This window comes from Mixophyes fleayi, chromosome 1 (genome assembly GCF_038048845.1).
Source record: "Mixophyes fleayi isolate aMixFle1 chromosome 1, aMixFle1.hap1, whole genome shotgun sequence".
In the NCBI taxonomy this organism is placed as follows: Eukaryota; Metazoa; Chordata; class Amphibia; order Anura; family Limnodynastidae; genus Mixophyes; species Mixophyes fleayi.
In genome coordinates, this window is record NC_134402.1 from 339,952,887 (window position 1) to 339,965,289 (window position 12,403).

Here is a 12,403-nt window from a genome sequence, read left to right on the forward strand (position 1 = left end):
GATCCTTCTAGTAGCCACACCATTTTACTTGCTCCTGGATGTCCAGCGAGTTTATTTTTTAGGCTTCTAACATCACGGCCTCTCTTATATTTGGGGAACAGAGAAAACATTAACAGAATAATTCTGGGAGACTTGTGATTGTGATGTCTACAATTTGTGAATCTGGAATTCATGTATTAAAAGCTGAAACAAGCATTGACCAGCCAGTTCTGTACAGTCATGAACAAAAGTTTTGAGAATAACACAAATATTATTTTTCACAAAGTCTGCTGCCTCAGTTTTTATGATGGCAATTTGCATATATTCCACAATGTCATGAAGAGTGATCAGATGAACTGCAATTAATTTCAAAGTCCCTCTTTGCTATGACAATGAACTTTATCCCCAAAACAACATTTCCACTGCATTTCAGCCCTGCCACAAAAGGACCACCTGACATCAGGTCAGTGATTCTCTCGTTAACACAGGTGAGAATGTTGACGAGGACAAGGCTGGAGATCACTTTGTCATGCTGATTGAGTTAGAATAACAGACTGGAAGCTTTAAAAGGAGGGTGGTGGTTTAAATCATTGTTTTTCCTCTGTTAACCATGGATATCTGCAAGGAAACACATGCAGTCATCATTGCTTTTCTCAAAAAGGGCTTCACAGGCAAGGATATTGCTGCTAGTAAGATTGCACCTAAATTAATCATTTATGGGATCATCAAGAACGTCAAGAAAAGAGGTTCAGTAGTTGTGAAGAAGACTTTAGGGCGCCCAAAAATGTCCAGAAAGCACTAGGACCGTCTCTTAAAGTTGATTCAGCTGCGAGATCGGGGCACCACCAGTGCAGAGCTTGCTCAGGAATGGCAGCAGACAGGTGTGAGTGCATCTGAAACACACAGTGAGGCAAAGACTTTTGGAGGCTGGCCTGGTGACAAGAAGGCCAGCATAGAAGCCACTTCTCTCCAGGAAAAATATCAGGGACAGATTGATATTCTGAAAAAGGTACAGGGATTGGGCTGCTGAGGACTAGGGTAAAGTCATTTTCTCTGTAGAATCCACTTTCAGATTGTTTGGGGCATGTGAGCGCTACCATCGGTCCTGTGTGCCAACAGTAAAGCATCTTGAGACCATTCATGTGTGGGGTTGCTTCTCAGCCAAGGGAGTGGGCTCACTCACAATATTGCCTAAGAACACAGCCATGAATAAAGAATGGTACCAAAACATCCTCCAAGAGCAACTTCTTCAGCCATCCAAGAACAGTTTGCTGACGAACAATGCATTTTCCAGCATAATGGAGCACCTTGCCATAAGGCAAAAGTGATAACTAAGTGGCTCAGGGATCAAAACATCAAAATTATTGGTCGAATTACAGAGGTCTTTAAAAAGAAGGGTCAACACTGCAAATATTGACTCTTTGCATAAACGTAATGTAATTGTTAATAAATGCCTTTGACACTTATGAAATGCTTGTAATTTTACTTCAGTATACCATAGCAACATCTGTCAAAAAGGTCTAAACACACTGAAGAAGCAAACTTTGTGAAAACCAATACTTGTGTCATTCTCAAAACTTTGGGCCATGACTGTAGAGGACAATAAGCTTCAGAGAGTAAAATTCAGGGCCCACCTTGCCTGCTAAGGGTTTCATTTGGTTGCCTTTTAAATGTACTCTAAACTTTTCTTTAATACAAACTTCTGTCAGGTCTAATTTTGAACACAATACTGGCACCTTTGATTGAGCTAAAAAAAATCTTAGATATAAAGAAATGGGTACTTACCTTATGCTGTAATTTTATTTAAACCACAGTAATCTAGAAAGGGAACTCTACTAAGGAAAAACAACTCCTGCAGAAGAATGTGAAGGTCTGATAGAACCCAAATATAGGATTTCTATGATATATTATCTCATAGCTTCTGATTAAGGTCTCGTCTCGTTCCCCTGCCATCCGTACTTAACGCAGCTGCTAGGCTTATCTTCCTTTCTCGCCACTCCTCTTCTGTCTCCCCCCTCTACCAATCCCTTCACTGGCTCCCCTTACCCTACAGAATCCTGTTCAAGCTCCTCACTCTTACATACAAGGCCCTCGCCAACTCCACAGCACCCTACATCTCCACCCTCCTCTCCATTCACGCTCCATCCCGCCCTCTCCGATCGGCCAATGACCATCACCTCTCTTCTCCCCTGATCACCTCCTCCCACGCGCGTATCCAAGACTTCGCCCGCGCTGCCCCCCTCCACTGGAACAAGCTCCCTCCCTCCATCATAACTTCCCCTAATCTGTCCAGTTTCAAACAGGCTTTAAAAACCCACCTTTTTGTTAAAGCCTTCAAGTCTCCCACTTAACTTCCTACCTTTTCTTCTGCCTCTTCCCCTTCATTCCCCTTCCCATATCCTCTGTTCCTCCTTCTCTCCCTCTCTCCCCCGTGTCTCTCTGTCTGTCTACCCCACCCCTTAGATTGTACGCTCCTTTGAGCAGGGTCATCTCTCCTCCTGTCTTCACCACTTTTAATTCTGCTCTCCAGCTACCTAGCCTTCCCCCTTGAGGACCCTCTTCCCCTCGTCCGCTCTCGCTCCCTCCTCTCCCCCCGGGGGTCTCCCTGTCATCCGTGCCCTCCCTCTTGGGCTCCGTTGTTGGCGGACCTTCCCCTCTCCCCTTCCCCGCCTCTCTAGCTGTGCTCTGAGCTCACTGAGTTACTGTGGTTATTGTTTACTGTACTGTGCTGTCTCACCTCGTATTGTAATTTTGTTTGTCCCTGTACGGCGCCACGGACACCTAGTGGCGCCTTATAAATAAAAATTAATAATAATAATATAAAAGCATACATTTATCCTATTTCAGGTATACTAAGGGAGTATACAAGGGAGTAAATAAGTAGCATAATCAGAGGGTCGGTGAGTGGAAAGTATTACTGCTCACTTTTTGTTACAAAACACATACATATGGTACTGTATGAGACAAGTCCACAAATGGGTGAGGTTCAAACTGCTGCTGACATATCACTGAACAATATCATTATCACGCATCTCACCAGTTTTCACTCCATGTGGTTCACTGTGTGCTTTGGTTTCCCTTGGTTACCACAATCTGCTGTTCAGCCCGGCGTTCTGCTGTCCTCGGACGCCATCTTGCCTAGTGGTCTGCGCATGGTTTCCCTGGGAACCTTCAAAATCTCTGCTCCGCAGTGATTGGATCATCTGCAGCCAGTTCCCTTTATAAGGGTCCTCCTCCCTTTGTTGGGTGTCAGATCATCAGGTCTCTCTACCTGATAGGAAGCATTCCCTCTGACTCATGTTGTTCCTGACATTGTGGATGGTGCAGCTTGTTGCTACTCAGAATACTTGTGCTACTTACTGCTTCCCAGTAATTACCTGTGCAGCTCATCACTACTCAGTAACACCTGTGCAGCTCTCTACTTCTCAGCATTACCTGACTGCTTACAGCTTCCCAGCAATTACCTGCGCAGCTCATCTCTACTCAGCAATACCTGTGCTGCTCACTGATTTTCAGCATTACCTGTGCAGCTCAGAATTCCTGTGCTGCTCACTGCTTCTCAGCAACTACCTATGCAGGTCATCACTACTCAGCAGATACCTGTGCAGCTCATTGCTTCCCAGCATTATCGTTGCAGAGCATCGCTCATCATTGGTCCTGTTCCAGCATTATAACACCTGTGTGGATCTCAGTGCTATTACTCTCTGCAGCTCATTGCTTCACCGCCATATTGGTTTAGCTTCCCTCACAGTCAAGACCTGTAGATTCACTGCAGAGCATCACTCATCACCGGTTCTGTTCCAGAGTTATATACCTGTGTTGACCTCAGTTATCCAGCTTTCTGCCTTGCATCTCTTCACCACTACTACTATTCTGCCTAACAACTACTTGGTGGTTCTGCGTATTATCTGCTTGGCAACCCCTAGAGGACCGTGATCTGCGGTGGAGAGCAGCCAAGGCCATATTCCCTTGTGGGAATCCCTGGTGAACACTTCTCCACCGTTAGACTCCGCACCTCTCTGGGGGTAAGCTGTCACTCTAGTAGCAATCAGGACCATTCTCATTAACCGGCTTTCATGACAATCATGCATTTGCCAATCAAAGCACACATCGTGCAACTTGTCACAAATACGCCTATGCATTCTTGCAAGATTCTGGCACATGCCCACCTGCAGAGGCGAGTCAGGGGAAGGAAGGTGCATTCTAACGATGGCCCAGTACAGTAAAGGCGTGTTTATACAAATGCAGATCTGCAGAAACACACCTGAGTTTCTGTAAGGAGGCGTATCTTTTGCACCTGCTATATGGCAGGTGCAAATACTCACTACTTATGATGTTGACTTGTTGAAAACTAGGCATATGTGCTGCGGAAGTGGATGGATCTCTAGATGTGTACACATATGGGTGGAAATATGCTATTTTTCCATGCGCTATTTTAAAAGTAATTTACTTCCATTTTGCGACCAACTCTGCATCAACCCTTTGTTGTTCAAACAACCGAGAAACCTGGATCAGCTCATATGGGTATCGCCAGACTGACCTCAGCAGAACCATGGAAATATACCTCTCTGTCATCTTGACGAATCGTCAAATGAAAAAAAAATTATGTCCAAGTGAAGGAAATTAGATTTTTTCAGATGAGTAAATATGATTTTGCTCTTGAATCGCTAACTATGGATGACTACACCTTATCGTAAAAGGAGTCTCACTCCCTTCTCCCTGGAGTTTGCCCCCAAATTATGACTGTCTTTTTCATTGATTTTATCTTTCTTTTTAACCTTAGCTTGATATATTTTATCCTCCATCCTTTCTTTTAAAAAACTAAGGGAATAATACTTGCTCATAACATTTTAAAGCAGACAATAGCTTTAGTATACTACAGTATTCACAAAGCTTAAAATGCATACACATTTGTGAAGTGGAAAACACAGTAAAAAAAGGCAAATCTGGAGGTGCATAAAAAGGAGAAATAGATGCAAACATAATTTTACCACTGTATACGTCATTTTGTCATACCACATGTCGAATATGGTATATGGTGTGTGGTAGCTGTCTACAAAGATATAGCAGAGATAAAGTGGGTTAAGAGGGAATGGAGGAGAAAATATGCCCAAGTTGTGGCCTACTTAGTATGTATAAATACAGTATATCCAAAGCCAAAACAAAGATTTGTCTAATGAGCTTTTGGCAGCTATGACTATGCACGTAACTAAATAACATAAACATTGACATCGGCAGAAAGCTGTTCTCACTGTAAGGGCACTCACCAATAGTGGAGGTGATGGTCAATTCATTACATGCATTTCAAAATGGATAGGTTGCCTTTCTTAGAAGAAATGGCATCTCCTGCTATAATTATTACCATGCTTTATTAGTGTGGCTGATCAAGGGCATAAATGCGTCATTTATAGAGTGATTACTTTCCCCTGGATCAACACTGCTAGCCCATATAAGAACTTAAACGTCTTTTTCAACCTTGCTAACAATGTAGCTATGAGAGGGACCCATTGAACCTCCAGGTTTCAGTACAGGTGGCTACCTGGGTAGATTTGTCTACTTGTTGAGATTTATTTTTGCCCATTGTGGTTGACATTGGTTTTGAAGCCATTGATGATTGTGACAACCATGTTTTATTTATCAATATCTAATTTGGAATTAATCCCCAATAAAAATGTGATACATTAATAATCATAACTTACTGAGGTGGTCTACATTTGTCAAATGTTAATGTTGGTTCATTATTAAGAATTTACCATTTTTAGTTTTGATTACCCTCAACTAAAATTATGTCACTGAGATTTTTCTTCATCCCCCTAGTACACTAGAATAGATCTTCAGGGGATCAATCTATTGTGAATGCTTGGGGAACACATTTCAGTTTCTGTGACTCTTGTTTCCAAGCCTCTGACAAATCATATCATCCCATCTCCACATAACCCTTACTTTACAAGCCGTAGGGATTATTTCCTAATGGTCACATTGTTGATAAAAATCACTAGTTTTTTTTTCATTGATTTATAGGTGGATTTCCTAATCACCAAATCTATTAAAGGCAGATTGACCAATAGGTCAGCGGTTTTCAAAGCTTCCAAAAAATGGCACACATCACAAAATGTCTGATTTCTCATTGATTAATATAGAACAGGTGAATTGATGAGATAGCCACTTGGTAAATCAATATTGGAAATTGCCAAAAATGATTCCACTGTTTTCAGACACTTGAGATTAGTTCAAAAGCAGAATATATTTATATCTGTACTGTAATGTATGCGATTACATAAAGCCATAAAACTGAAGAACTGTAGCTATTTGGAGTCAGTAATCATTGAACTAGCAGGGTAAAAACAGGGGAAAACCACAATAATACATAGCATGTGTTATTGCAAACGCTATAACAAATGAATAAATGGCACTAAAGCCTAATAAACCCACCATAACTAATCCAAACAGCATATTAGCCAAGCCTTCACATTGCTAATGAATGTCCAGCACCTGAGTCAGAAGGTATCAAGAAGATCAGGTACATAATCTAAATATGTTGGCATGCAGTCGAACTGCTGAGTCTACCACTATTTCTGCCCCAGTTTCTGTACACAATCCTGACATGTACAAGCTTTGAAATGAATGAGCCCATTCACTTCAATTTTGTATCCACAGGTGGCTAATAACTCCATTGTACTAAATGGGAGGATTACGACTATTTAATTTCAGTGGAAGCTTTAATATTCAGCATAATCACAAGGTTAACAAATAAATTAATCACTCAATGTGACTGGATCACTGATAAATAACTTCTGGTATAATTTTTTTTAAAGGAAATAGCGCAGGGCGCTTATTTATATAATTGCACAAGCACTTATATTTGATATTGTGTATCTGTTGAGATAGGAAATCGTTATTTCTGAGACCAGGGTACAAAATTTGTTTTTTCTGTTTAACCTTTCTATAGGAAATGCATTATGTCTGATGTATATATCTGATACAATGAGCCTTTGTTTACAAAGCCTTTGGTGTATTGTGATGTGAGGAAATGGCTTGTTTTGAGGTTTGTACTTTTTCTTTGGGAATGTATATTTGGCGACTGTCTGAAGTATTCATGCCAGTTAGAACTTTTGACTTGCCTCTGAAATAAGATACAGGATATCACAGCAAGGCTTTTAAGAATTTCATAGCCAAGTGTAAATATTAGTGGCTTTGCAATGCATGTACATCCATGTTTGTGTAAACAGGTGATATCCTGATGCTAAAAATAGCCAGTGTCTATCTAAACTGTATAAAAGGCACTAACTTGTATTGGAAACTTGTTCTTCTTCTTGTTTCATCTGACCTGATCACTGGTACCTCCAACCAGTGTGGGAGCAAATAAACATCACTTGCTTCAAAGAACTGCTTGAAAACATCTTCAATATTGCTGTAATCCTGTGACCTGCAGATTAGACGCTAAATCTAGTCCGTTCCCAGCTGTCCTGAGGTTTGGACCCAGCTTTTCCAGTACCACCACTCTGCCTGCTACCCATGCAGCCCTGGTCAGTGTGATAGGCCAGGAGGATCCATCCACAGCTTCCCTGATCCATAGTAAGAGGTCAGGAGTACCAGCCCAGGTACACCAGCAACTAGATACGCTAGCAGCGTCAGTTACCCAGAAGAAACCTGGTTCTGGATGCCGATATAGGAGTCCAGTGGTGGCAGCCAGTGCAAGCCCTTCCTACTGCGGCAAGAGGGCGCATTTGGGATAATTAAAGCAGACGGTGGCAAAGTAAGCCCAGCCGGTTCCCAGCAACAACAGACAGGGTGGCATAGGCGGTCCATCCTGTCACACTAAATTAAAGACTTCTCTATTGATAATATATATGTAAAAACCTAACTAACCGAGGAACTTTGGGGACATGGAAACACCCAAATAATAAATGCTGGGCTCCAACTTCCTCATTTTCAGACATATAACACTGTTATGTTGGGCAGGGTCCTGGAGTGTACGAATTTAAATGTGGTCAAGGAATGGTTGGCAGCGGAAGCTACATTTTTGCCCCCCCCCCTGGCAGTGGCCTTACCTTGGCTCCCTAGATTACCCACTGTTAACTAACTATTGACCCTACCATTTGTTTGACAATTCTTCCTTCCCTCCAGGATCCCCTCCGACTGCCTTCAAATTGTGGTTTCAGACGGGGATCCATCTGGCTAGCCAACTGGTGTGCATTCCTTCAGTGGTATTCAAACTAAGTGGGGCTATATTCAAAATAAGCATTTCTTAATGTCTGGTCTACCTCATAAAGACAATATTTGAGTTCTGACAGTGTTTGAGTCACTGTGCTCCATGTCACGATATCTCGCTTATATGCTCTCTATCATAAACAAATTCATATAGAGCATATATTTAGCTCTATACCAAAGTTAACCAGGAACTGGGAAAGTGACTTAGGCTCCATGAAATGACAGTCTGACTGGCCTGCTATCTTTAGGCCAATTCATACTTGATCGGTCAGTGTCTTAATAATGGAGACTCAGTACAAGGATCTCACCAGGTGATATGGCTGTCCTGCCTGCTTGGCGAGAATCTACCACGGAATCTCTGGCTTCTGCTGGTGATGTAATTGTGGCCTTGGCACTCTCCTCCACATATGGTGGGACTGTGCGCTGATGCATCCCTTTTGAAGCCAGGTTATGGCTCTCTCTAAGGATATACTAGGAGACAGGGTGCCTCATACTCCTACTTTCTGGCTCCTTAATAAAACAAGTGTTCCCTTGTCCTGTTTCAAAAAGTCCTATTTGAAGTTTATTAATTCGGCAGCTAAAGCTGTAGTCCAAGTCCACTGGAGGACTCCTTCCCCACCAACCATTCGGGAATGGTTCAGGAGATTGGAATTCTATAGGAAGATGGATAAAGTACTTGTGTCCTCTGATGATAAATTTGACATTTATTGTACCATCTGGGGTCCTGGCTGGACTCCAAAAAATATGCAGCCTTGACTTCCTCTCCAACAAATTCGGAGGATCTCCCGCCCTTCACTGTGTCATCTTGGTGGGACTCAAGATCTCCTTAACATGTTTTCAGTTTTCTTATGTTTTAGAGAATGTACCCTCCCCCGACAAACACTTTTTTCTCTCCACCTTTCTTTCAAAGCCTTTCCTGTCCCCCTCTCTCTTATACCTTGTTTTTCATGAGTCTGCACACGTATTGTTTGTAGGATAGTTAGTGTTACTTTCACACATGAAGTAGCCTGGCACTACCTGGAATGCAACAGGTGAGGGGTTGTTAGCTTCTCTGGAGCACTATGATTCTTGACTGTTATATTATCTGCATTTGTCGCTCTCATTGATTCCCGGTTTTTGTTAACCGTATCCACTCTCATATCTGATACTTGTCCTAGTGTTTTATTATTTATTATGTATTTTTCTTTCTATGCTACTTAAAAGCCAATACAAACTTATTTAAAATAATAATAATAACAATAATAATAATAATAATAAATGCTGGAATTTACTTTACAATTCTAGAAAAAAGTCTAAATTCTATAATTAGCCCATTTGGCTAGTAATGGTAAACTCAATACCCTGAGCTCCTCCCATTCATTTCAATGCACCTACTCATTTTAAATGGGTGGAAACACACTAGGGGTATATTTACTAAATTGTGGGTTTGAAAAAGTGGAAATGTTTCCTATAGCAACCAATCAGATTCTAGCTATCATTTATTTAGTACATTCTACAAAATGACAGCTAGAATTTGATTGGTTGCTGTAGGCAACATCTACTCTTTTTCAAACCCGCAGTTTAGGAAATATACCCCTAGGCCTGATTTAGAGATAGAAGCAAATCCAGCTAAAGAATGCTCCTGGGTAAACAATATTGTGATGCAAGGGGTGCAAATGCAATTTTTTTTTGCAATACTGCCCAACACGCAAATACAGGACTTTAGTTGATCTATGGCATTCCCCTTTCCGGGTCCTCCAAATTCTAGATCTATCTTTACAGTTCATATGTTTCTCCAGTGCAGTCAACATTGATTTGTCAGTTGCACCTCCTAGCTGCATTTACTCCAAACTCTAAATGAGGTCCTATGTATGTGTTTACACAAGTGGAATATGCTTTATAGATAGCTATAAAAAATGAAAGCAATCTGTAAATTAAACCCTATGGCTTACTGCAGTTATATGTCTGGTTCTGATTAAAGCTGCACTTCCACCTATTGTAGAATTTTACCAATGTACTCTTACACAAAGCTGGAGCCCTGGGGGGCTGTTTTGTATAGTCATTGTTTTCTGGAGCTGGCAGTTCTGAAATATAGTACTAGCAAATCAATGTCATTTTAAAATGGTGGCAGATGGAGGGGGGCAAATGGGTGTGAGTGGGAGGACCATTCACAAGCTGCAATCTCTTGATTGTGGCTTATGACTGGTCCCCCTGCTCACACCAGCCCTGATGTTTGGCCAGAGCTGTGCGAGAAATGTTTTTTTGCTGGAGCTCTGGGTAGGAGGAAGAATAAATCAGTAACACTTTTTTTCAGTCGGTGGTAGTGCACCTTTAATTAAACGCTAACCTGAAGATGTTTATGTGCACATGCCCCATGTTTGCTTTATCCATGAGTCTATGGCAAACCAGATGTTTTTTCTCCTGTCTGCATTTTCCATAATATCGATGAAAAAGATCATGGGCCTGAGTCATTAAAGAAAGTAAGGCAATAAAAGGAGTAAATATTCTCTGGGACAAACCATGTTACGATGCTAGGGGTGCAAAGTAGTTTATTATTTTGCACATAAGTTAAATACTAGCTGTTTTTTCATCTAGCACACAAATACTTAATAGCTTTATTTGGACACTGAAATGTAAAGTTGATCTAGGACATGCCCTACCGGAACTATAAATCTGGCCCCCACATTTTACATTTACCTCCCCCTCCAATGCAACATGGTTTTGCCCAGATACAAAGTTACTCCTTTTTTATGCTTTACTCTCCTTAATGACTCAGGCCCAATGTGGTTTTGCAAGTTGTGTATCCACATCCACCCCAACCCCCCAACAAAAATGGAAATAAAGAATTTATTGTTTAACTTTATTTCTATTGTTGGCACAATGTGCCTTGTGTAATTATTTAATATGCAGAAAATATATTAAGATACTGACATTTCTGAGGCAGGATGTCCACAGCATGTTTGGCATTCTGTGACACAGGATATGGCATGTTAATTGAGCATGTGGTCTGAGCCTAAGTAGGGGGAGGGTGTTACCTTGTTCAACGCATTCTTTTTTATTGCACATTTTCTAAAGAAAGGCTAGTAGTTGAAACTGTCCCAATGATGAACTATGCAGTTATTTGGGCATCAGAGAATGTTGTAAATTGCATTTATGCAATTTTTTTTAGAAATCACAATTTTAAACATCCCACTGTTACCTGTGTTCTCAGCTCTACCGCAGTACCAACCATTATTGTATAAAAGCTTTCCTGTTTGCAAGATGAGTCTGTCCTTATGACTAACCAGGGGATAAATGAACAGGACATGAGCAAAAAATCCTTGGGGTATATTTACTAAACTGCAGGTTTGAAAAAGTGGAGATGTTGCCTACCAATCAGATTCTAGCTATCATTTTGTAGAATGTACTAAATAAATGATAACTAGAATCTGATTGTCTGCTATAGGCAACAGCTCTACTTTTTCAAACCTGCAGTTTAGTAAATTTAGCCAATGTCTTCCCTGCAGTGTGCAGAGGCCTCGTGATGTGCAAGCCGGCTGCTCCTATTCAGTCAGAGCAGGGCATAGAGCTGGTCTAGTATTTCAATTGTTTGTTTGAATTCATGACAGGGTGATGCTTTTGGCTCTAATCAATTCATTCAATACTGAATAGGAGGCAACCTTAAGAAATCATATACAATAAATCCTTATTTTAATAAAAAAATGGAAGGACTGCTATATTGAGAAAATGTAAAAGATAATCTATAAATTCTTCATATGATGTATTAAAACATGAAACCTCCATTTTTAACAATTGGGAAGTTTACAATTTTTCTGAATGATATTGAAATATATGCAGTATAGAATATGGTAAAACATGGCATGTACAGACAATGCAACAAATCACTGTGGTTTGTCCCTAAGTGAATTGCACCCTTTGTGTATTATAAAGCACTAAAACTATACATAAATTAAGTGGCACTTGATTACAATTTATAAACATAAGGTAGCTGATAGAAGAAAAGTTGGGATACCTTGGTGTTCCAGCCATGGACACAATGTTTCCTACCAATGTACAGCAACTAGTTGTGTGATTTTCAATAAGAAATTATGTCCCATACACCAGCCTTATATACGGTCCCGTTATTTAACTGTGGGGAACAATGTTGTATCACTGGTTTGTTATCACCTTCAGCTGAATTTACTTTTTCTAATTTTACGACCAGTTTACTTGGAGAACTACACAAATGATGTGT